Genomic DNA, 8,812 nt, shown 5'->3' with positions numbered 1-8,812 from the left:
CTCAAAGGGTTAAGGATCTGGTGACTCCACATGGTCAGTGGGATTGGAACTGGCTACAGAGCAGGCTTCCATCCAAGGTTCTTCTGCAGTTGGCCGCGATTAGGGTCTCGCAGAAGGGTATAGGGGCGGATGTCCCATATTGGGGCCTCTCCTTGAATGGTAAGTTTTCTGTTAAATCTACTTATCACATGATTATTGATATTTCTTCTCTATTTACAGATAACAGGTGGAACCTTACGTGGAAATGGCCGAGCACACAACCTATCTGACATTTCCTATGGCTAATCCTCTAGAGAGGGTTGCTTACCAGTGCATAGTGGGTCTGCAGGCACATGGCGGATGATCTGGGATGTACTGTTTATGGGCTTGCCATCGAGGACATTAACTATGTCTTGAGGGAGTGTCATCAGGTAAAGGCTCTCTGCCAAAAGATTATTCCTCCAATGGTCTCCCATACTTTTTTTAGCATTCCTTTTCATGATTGGGTCTACACTAACTTGCAGAATCAACATAGTTAGTGCTCCTCCTTTCAGGACTAGAAGATGGTGTTTGGTATTACATGCTGGTTATTATGGAAGTAACAGAATGTTTTTGTCTTCGACAATCAGCCGCTCAGCATGGATGAGTTAAGACAAGAGGTCTTCAGAATGACTGAGTACACGTGTTAGGCCTCAAGCCTCAGCTCTACACTTTTTGACTGCTACACTCAGAAGCAAGGGAGACTCATCAGTTAGTCTTCGCCCCCTAGAATTGGATCAAGATCAATACGAATGGGACCCACCGCGAGAGCAGTGACATGGCCTGTGATGGTGTGCTAGGTAGGGATAGTACTGGATAATGGCTTAGTGGGCAGCTTAGGAAGATTGGGACTTGTTCTGTTCTCCAAGTGAAATTATGGGGGTCCCTAGATGGCCTTGAGCTTGTTTGGAACCTAGGCTCGTGCAGGGTTATCCTTGAGATGGATAGTGCCCCCGCTGTTCAACTTCTGAATAAAGTGATCAATAATGAAATGGTTGCGACTAACACCACTTCAAACCTTCTCTTAGCAATCAAGACTTGACTCATGAAAGATTGGACTGTTAAGTTACAACATACTTATCAGAAAGAAAATAGAGGTGTTGACTACCTGGCAAACCTGATTTATGACGGCCCCACGAGAGGTCACTTTCTACCGCAACCTCCCCTGGAACTTCTTCACATCCCTCTTGAGGACATCATTGGTGTTTCCTGGCTCAGAGTGTGTAATACCTATGTGTGATTCTTTCATTTATTTATATTTGCTTTGTTTTCCCTTATAATAAAAAAAAATAGACATTTGACAATGGAAACTAGTTTTAGTATTAAACTCATCTTTACTCAATAAAACCAATGAAATAAAAACAAGTTTAGGTGGCTTAATCATGTTAAAATTCAGTAACATATTTTTCAATTATATGATTATTAAATTTAATCACACTCTTTAATTACCAAACCATTTTAAATACTTATTTAAAATCAAAAGTCCAAATAGAGGCTTAAAAAGAAATAAAGATCACAGAGTCATGTTTGCTTAGGACAACATTGTGTGTTTGTGTATCGAGTAATATTCAATATCTAGAGTAGTTCTATGGTCAAGGAGAAGATATTTAAAAAAGAAAAATCTTTATCTTTTTTATATCAGATGGTTTTTTCTAGTAGTAGACATAAGTAAGCTCATGTTACAAATGCCTCCCATTGTATAGCTTGTCTTTGTCTTGATTAATTTGCGTAGCTTTAACTTTGCTAATTTAAGAGTTTTATTTTTATTTTTCTAAACATTTTACTACTCTGTATATGTTAATTATGCATCTTATTAATCTAGCATGGAATCTATATTCTTATGTCTTAAAGCCTTTTGATTATTATAACATTTGTGCTCGTCAAAGAATATTTTAAATCGGGTGTTTCTCTCTGTTATAAAAGGACATAACCAATTCGTTCATGGCTTCCTAAGCACTTCTCTAGCTAACTTATATATGAAGTTCAATGTTATTAGTGTTTTCTCGTATGATTTATTATAGTAAAATATAGAGGATGCACAGTATATGTGTAATGAAGATGATAGTGTAGGGAATGTATACCAAGGTAGAATGACATAATTAAGTAAAACTTTTGACAATGGGAACAAGAGAATTAAAAGAAATATATGAGAGATAGAAAAAAACTTATAACTCTAGCACCATTTTCTAAACATGGCAAGAACTCCAAGAACCCTAGCACCATTCCAATTTATGACTTTGCCTCCCTTTTCTTTAATTATGAGGAGTTCATCTTGCTTACTAGGCTATAAAAAGAATAATAAGAACATGTCTTTAGCTTTTTTTATAAAATAAATATTGCTATAACAAGATAAAATGTATCCAGCAATATGTGTCAAAGTATGCATTGCTCGGACCCGTAGGTTAAATGGGTAGTGGAACTCCATAAGGGATCTACTTATGATGTGTATATATGTGTATATATGTGTATATACATATATTCTTTAAGGTTAAAAGCAAATAAGGTTATGTATGAGAGGTGTACGTGTGGCTTTTTTTTTGGTATATAAACTTTATTTTTCTGATGTAAGAAGTATTGAGAGACATAGAGAGAAAAAAAACAAACCTATTAGGGTTTCTTCAAAGTCTCTGACCCACCTCCCTTTCTCTCATTTTGTTCTTCATTCTTCTCCTTCTAATCCTTCAAGATATTGCTTCCCTTACTTTCTTTTATAATAAAATTTTACATAGTATCAAAATATAATGGAGAAGGAGAACTCAAATCAAATCTTAAACATGGCTTCTCATCAAGATTCATTTTGTCTAGTAAAAACACTTTCAATTTTTTTCATTCAAACAGCTCGTACTATGTTGGCACCAATTAGAGCTCAAGTGCGTTACTTATAACTCAATTGATTTACTCTTAACTGAGACCTTTGTTTCAGCACATTCTGCATGCTCTCATGCAAGGTCTTCTAGATACTAACTAGACACTCTTTCTCAATGCTTAAAGCCTTCTTCAAATTGTTTTTTTGTTCTTTTGATTTAGTCCGGTCACGCTTGGTGCAATATTTATGTTGCCTCAGAATAGGCTTTAATTTGCTCCTACCTAGAAGTTGTTGAAGAAATGATTCAAAATTATGAAAATCATAAATCGTCGGTTATGAGTGAAAATTATAAATTAATTATTATAAGAAATTAAAGTAAATAACGGTAATTAAATAACGATAAATGAGTGGCCAAATAGTGATAAATACATGGTTCTGTCATTGTTTATATATAAGTTGTGGAGTGTTATGTATTTGTATCTCATTTTGATTTAATAAAAGTTTATATTTTGTATTCTCAATATATCTCTTTAGTTATCTTCAGTTTTATATTTTTGCATCAGCAACAACCTCTTGTCTTTAGTTTATTTCCTATAACTAGTATCAGAACTTGGTTCAAGTTCAAGCATTAGTGAAGTACTGAATTTACTTTTGTGAAATTTAAAGAAGTTTTCTAAATTGATGGCTTCAAGTGTTGGCACAAGTATGACTTAGTCAATGGTTCTCATATTTGTGAAAGAAAATTATGATGTATAGAAGATCAAAATACAAATGTTGCTACTATTGCATGGGATATAGTTAAGAATGGTTATTCTTAATTTGTTGTTGGACATCAAATGGTTATTCTCAATTTATTGTTGGACATCAACTTACACCAACAGAAACAAAGAAGTTGGAAGAAAATTAGATGAAGGATGTCAGATCCTTGTTTCTCATGCAACAAAGTATTGTAGAAAGTTTGTTCTTTAGGATAATTGGTGCAACTAGATTGAAAGAACATGTTAACAAAGGTGGTGACTCGAGACAAACATGAGTTCTCTATTAAAGCAGCTAGATTGAGCTCCAAGTTGTTGTGGTGTGCAATTATTCTCCTCATGGGCTAAACAGGGAGATTGATAAGTGGGTCCAACTCCCATTAAGTACAAATATATATATATGTCGATATAGTAGTTTATTTTTGGGATTTGATATGTGTGTTTAAGTAGGATTAGAAATTTTAAATTGAATGGAAAAAAATTATAAAACAAGATGTTTGTGTTGATGAGAAAACCAATAAAACACATAAAATAAGGAAAGAAAAAAAAAGAGTTGCAACATTTAAAGAAAATGAAAGCAAAAAAAAAATTTTACGTGCGTGAAAATCAAAGAAAACAATTATGATTCTTTTGTTTGTTGATAACATCCTATCAAAAATTAGTAGGTACTTACCATTCAAGAACATTTGAAGAATTATTTTTTTTCAGTATTTATCTACAAGTATAAAAAATTTTAAGGTATTAGTTAGGTATATAAGTTTGATATTTCTTATTTGTAAAATCAAAGTTTATGGTTAATTGAGATTATTTATACTTATTATTTTTTTATAGTGAATTTGATTCAGAATTTGACCTATAATTTTTTTTCTCTACACTATAGGATTTTTCATGAAAATCTTGTTTTATTTTACATTTATCTATTTACTTCAATATGCTTTGATTTTTTTTTGTAATTAAGTTTACACAGTTAATATTACGGAAAACACAACATATATGAGTCAAAGATAATCAACTTCATCATACACAATTTATGTGCCATTAGAAGTATCGATTATCTCATAAGCATTCAACTTGTATTTCTTATTCCTATATAAAGACACGTACGCATTAGAGGTAGAATGAATTTGTAACATCCAAGTCCAGTAAGCAACCTAGCCTATCTGCTTCAAATTGACGTCATTTTGAAGCTGGGCACCAGAAGCTCAAAAACGAGGTCGTTTTAAAAAACATCAAAATGACGTCGTTTTGATGAAAAGAAAACAAATCAACAGTGATGATTCACTCTCCAATTTCAATGGTTAGGATTAGATCTACTTGGTTATAAATAGGATTAGGGTTTCAAAAGTTTAAGAAGAAAAACTCTAGCCTCCATTTAATCATGAGAGAAGGGAGGAAATGGAGGATGTCGGCAAAGGAGAGAGAGGCCGCGAGAGAGAGAGAGAGAGAGGAGAAGAGATAGAGTCGCGAAGATCATCGACATCGTAAACGACGATGCAGTCCAGTAATATTGCATATGAACATTTCTCTTTAGTGCTTAATGTTTTCTTTTAGGAAGTGTAGGCATATTTGGTGATGGGTTTTATTGGTTAGATTAAGAAGAGTCGTCGAACCCGCCGTGAACCACACCGTCGAGGTTAAGAGTAGTTTATACTCTAAATCTCTAGATTTAAATTAATATAGTGATTTTACTCATTGCTTGTGATGGGATAATAATTTTGATGATTGGTGTGAATATTCCAACGATTTTGTGACGAATGCTTGAGATATGAAGTGGTTAGATGTTCGAAGTCATGATGTCGGTTGGGATGAAAAAAAAAAAAAAAAATTCCAAGTAGGGTTTCCAAGGTTGAAGATGATGGAAGGGGTATGTGATGGTGGTTTAGGTTGATGTAGCCGTGAGGTCCAGGTGTTGTTTTCCATTGATCCGAGCCCAAGTCCATATGGATATCTAGTTGGGTTTAGTAAATAAATAAAAAAATAAAAAAAATAATGATAATATTGTAACCAAAAAGGGGCTAGGTAGACCAAGCCCATAAAAGAAACGGGCTTAGTGAGGCGATTAGTATTTTGAGTGGGCCGGGTTTTAATGGTTGAAAGGAAATGAAACAAAAAAGGGGCCCTGAATGGTGGGCCGAAACTGTAAAAAGAATAAAAAGGGAATCCAATTGAATATTGGATTGGAATTGAAAAGTAAAAAAAAAAAAAAAGAGAAAAGAATTAAATTTCTGATTGGTCGAGCCCATAGGAATGAACACGAGAGAGATTTGAACATTAATGGATTGAGCTTCAATAAGATGGGCTAGGCATGGAAGGTGGGTTGGCTAAGGGAAAAAAAAAAGGAAATAAAAATTTGACAGAAGTGAATACCCAAACTTCAAATGAATCATAAGGAAATAAATTAGACTGATTAGATAATTTAACTCAAGTGGGCTAAAGTCTTAATGGGTCGCTGGTCTAGGAGAAGGGGGATATGGTTTAAAGTTATACTAGGGTAGATGGGAATATCTTATTGGGTTTATAGTCCAAGGAATAGTAAACAGAACATATCCTGGGGAATGAGAAAATTAATGAGCAAAAAAAAAAGAGTGATCGCTTGAATAGATAAACACGTTATGCTAAACGTAAATCGAGTAAGAGAGGGATCTTTATTAAGCTAAATAGATAATAATATATATATATATATATATGTTTGTTGTATTTGCAAATATTTCCGGAGTAGTAGAAGAAATTCAAATATTTGAGATTCTTTAGAAAATAGTATTATGAAAAATTATTGAAATAGTTCGATTTGCAAAATAATTAAAATATTTCATGAATTGAGGATTTTTGGGAGACAAGTACTTGAATCAAGCCTTTTTGGTGATCATCGAAATTAAATAATTTTGGAAGTGGTGTGATCGACGATTTGTGATTTAAGTAGGCTTTTGGGAATAAAGAGATAGGACTTGCATGAAAACTTAATGAAGGTAAATATGCAGGTAGATTGAAATGTAATTTAAAAGAATTGTATTAGGAAATACATAAGGTGGGCAGTAAAGATTTCTTATTGGAGAGATATGAGTAAATATGCAGTTCAGGATCGGTTAAAAATGATTATGAGCTCTATCTCATGGATTGTTTGTTGCTTTGTAACTATAACTTATGTCCCTATGGGATGATGTGAATTGTTATAACTGTGACTATGACTTGCGTCCTTAGGGGACGATGTAAATTGTAATTATGGCTGTGATTATGACTGTACTATGACATGTGAATGTGTAACTGTGATTGGGTCCATGTTGATAGTGTGAGTATCATTTCCTCCCATGATTGTGACTTAATGCTATCATAAATACGGTTTATATATATATGTTAGTTGTGCTTGGCGAATCATGAAAATTTACTGTTATGTGAATATGTGTTTAAGGAAGAATATTCTATGTGTGAATATGAGTTTTAAGGAAAGATATTCTATGTGTGAATATGTGTAATTAATATAAATATGATATTGTGTTTGTGTGATTGTGAATAAACTAAAAGTAATTTATGAGAATGTAGTTATATAATTGTGGATACCTTTTGGATGATTTGAAATATATGAGAAGAAAAGATATTTTATATGTGAATATGTGCAATAAATGTGATTATAACGTTATACTATTAAGATTGAGAAATTATGGATATCATTTGAATGAAATAAGGTATATGAAAGTGAAAACACGTGATTAGTGAAATCGATGTAGTTGTAGTAGGGTGTGGAAGTCAGATGCTTATGAAGGCGTGGTAAGTTTGAGGTAAATGTAATGGTTCAGATCATTATATTATCTCCAATATTTGGATTGGAGACTTAAATTATTTTTATTAAACAAGTGGTGATTCACTTCTTTTTTATCAATTCTAGAGCGGGAAAATCAAAAGCAAATTTGAGGTTAAATGAAGACTTAGAAAATTATTTTATGATTTTGGAAAATTATTTCGTAAAGTAGATCTAAAATTTACATAAAAAATGTTACTAAATATTTTGTGAACCTCATGAATTGTAACTTTGCCCAAGGGATGTATGATTGAATTTTAAATTTTTGCATATTGTTGTGCTATTTATTAAATTCTATATGGTAACATTTATTTCTCAATAGAGAAGGCAGGTCAGAATCATTAAACTTTGTTAAAAATCTCTGTCCAAGTATTATACTCAAAAAGATTTTATTGACCTAAATATTTGAGCATTCTATAGAAAAATCTGACAAGGCAAATGTTTTGTTTTGCGTTACTATGACCATTAGAAGATATTTAGTGAATGTTTGACTTAAGTAATTATTTTTTCCTAAACATGAACTTATAAGTTATTTAGTGATATTCTAAATTTATTTGCATATTTAATAACAATAACTAAAAGAATTTACAAATCAAACACAATATAAACTCATAAAAACATTTTCTATGAAAATGTTGGATTCCATTTTTTATTTTATGCAACTTATAAGTTCTTCTAAACAATTGTTACTAACCAAATAAAATGCTATAATTATAAAATTCTAATTTGTATTCTTTATAAATTATAGTAACTTTTTAATTTTTTGGCTCTTTCATTCTTTTATTGTGGAGTAAATTTGTAATGTCCTTGCCTAATTACAAATATTAACTTTGGACCTAAATTATTAACTTTTAAAAATTCAAACTCAAGTTTACTAGCTTTACATCCTAGTTACCGTAATTTTTTATTATTCAAATTCTATTTTTTTTGCAAATACCACATATAATAATCTCAAATCAAAACTCGAGACCTGACAAAGTCCAAGATTACATCATTTTAGAGTTATTAAATTAACATATATGTTGATACCATTTGTAATAGTCGGATCTAAATACCACTAACACAACTTTTCGAAACTCAAGTTAAAATCACAATAATGTGTTATTTCTGTTTTTATACGTGATTCGACAATCACATATTTTTTCAATACATTATTAGAGTATTATGGAATTACTGATCAATTCTTTAGTTTTTGAAAATAACTCGCTAATTTATTAGTTATTGATATTTTTATAAGTTTATCTTATCAAATATATATTTTAAATTATTATTGATATAATTATTAGTTCAAATTAAATAATTAACTATTAACGTGAAATGAAAATGTAACACCCGAATTCAAAAATTTGGTCCGAGATAATTTAATAATAATAACAAAATGAATTAAAATAATTTAATTTTAATTTTTTGAGAATTTTTAAAGAAAATTACATTTTAGAT

The sequence above is a fragment of the Carica papaya genome, chromosome 7 (assembly GCF_054855325.1).
Source record: "Carica papaya isolate Zhongbai chromosome 7, ASM5485532v1, whole genome shotgun sequence".
Taxonomy (NCBI): domain Eukaryota; kingdom Viridiplantae; phylum Streptophyta; class Magnoliopsida; order Brassicales; family Caricaceae; genus Carica; species Carica papaya.
This window is presented reverse-complemented; position numbering follows the sequence as displayed.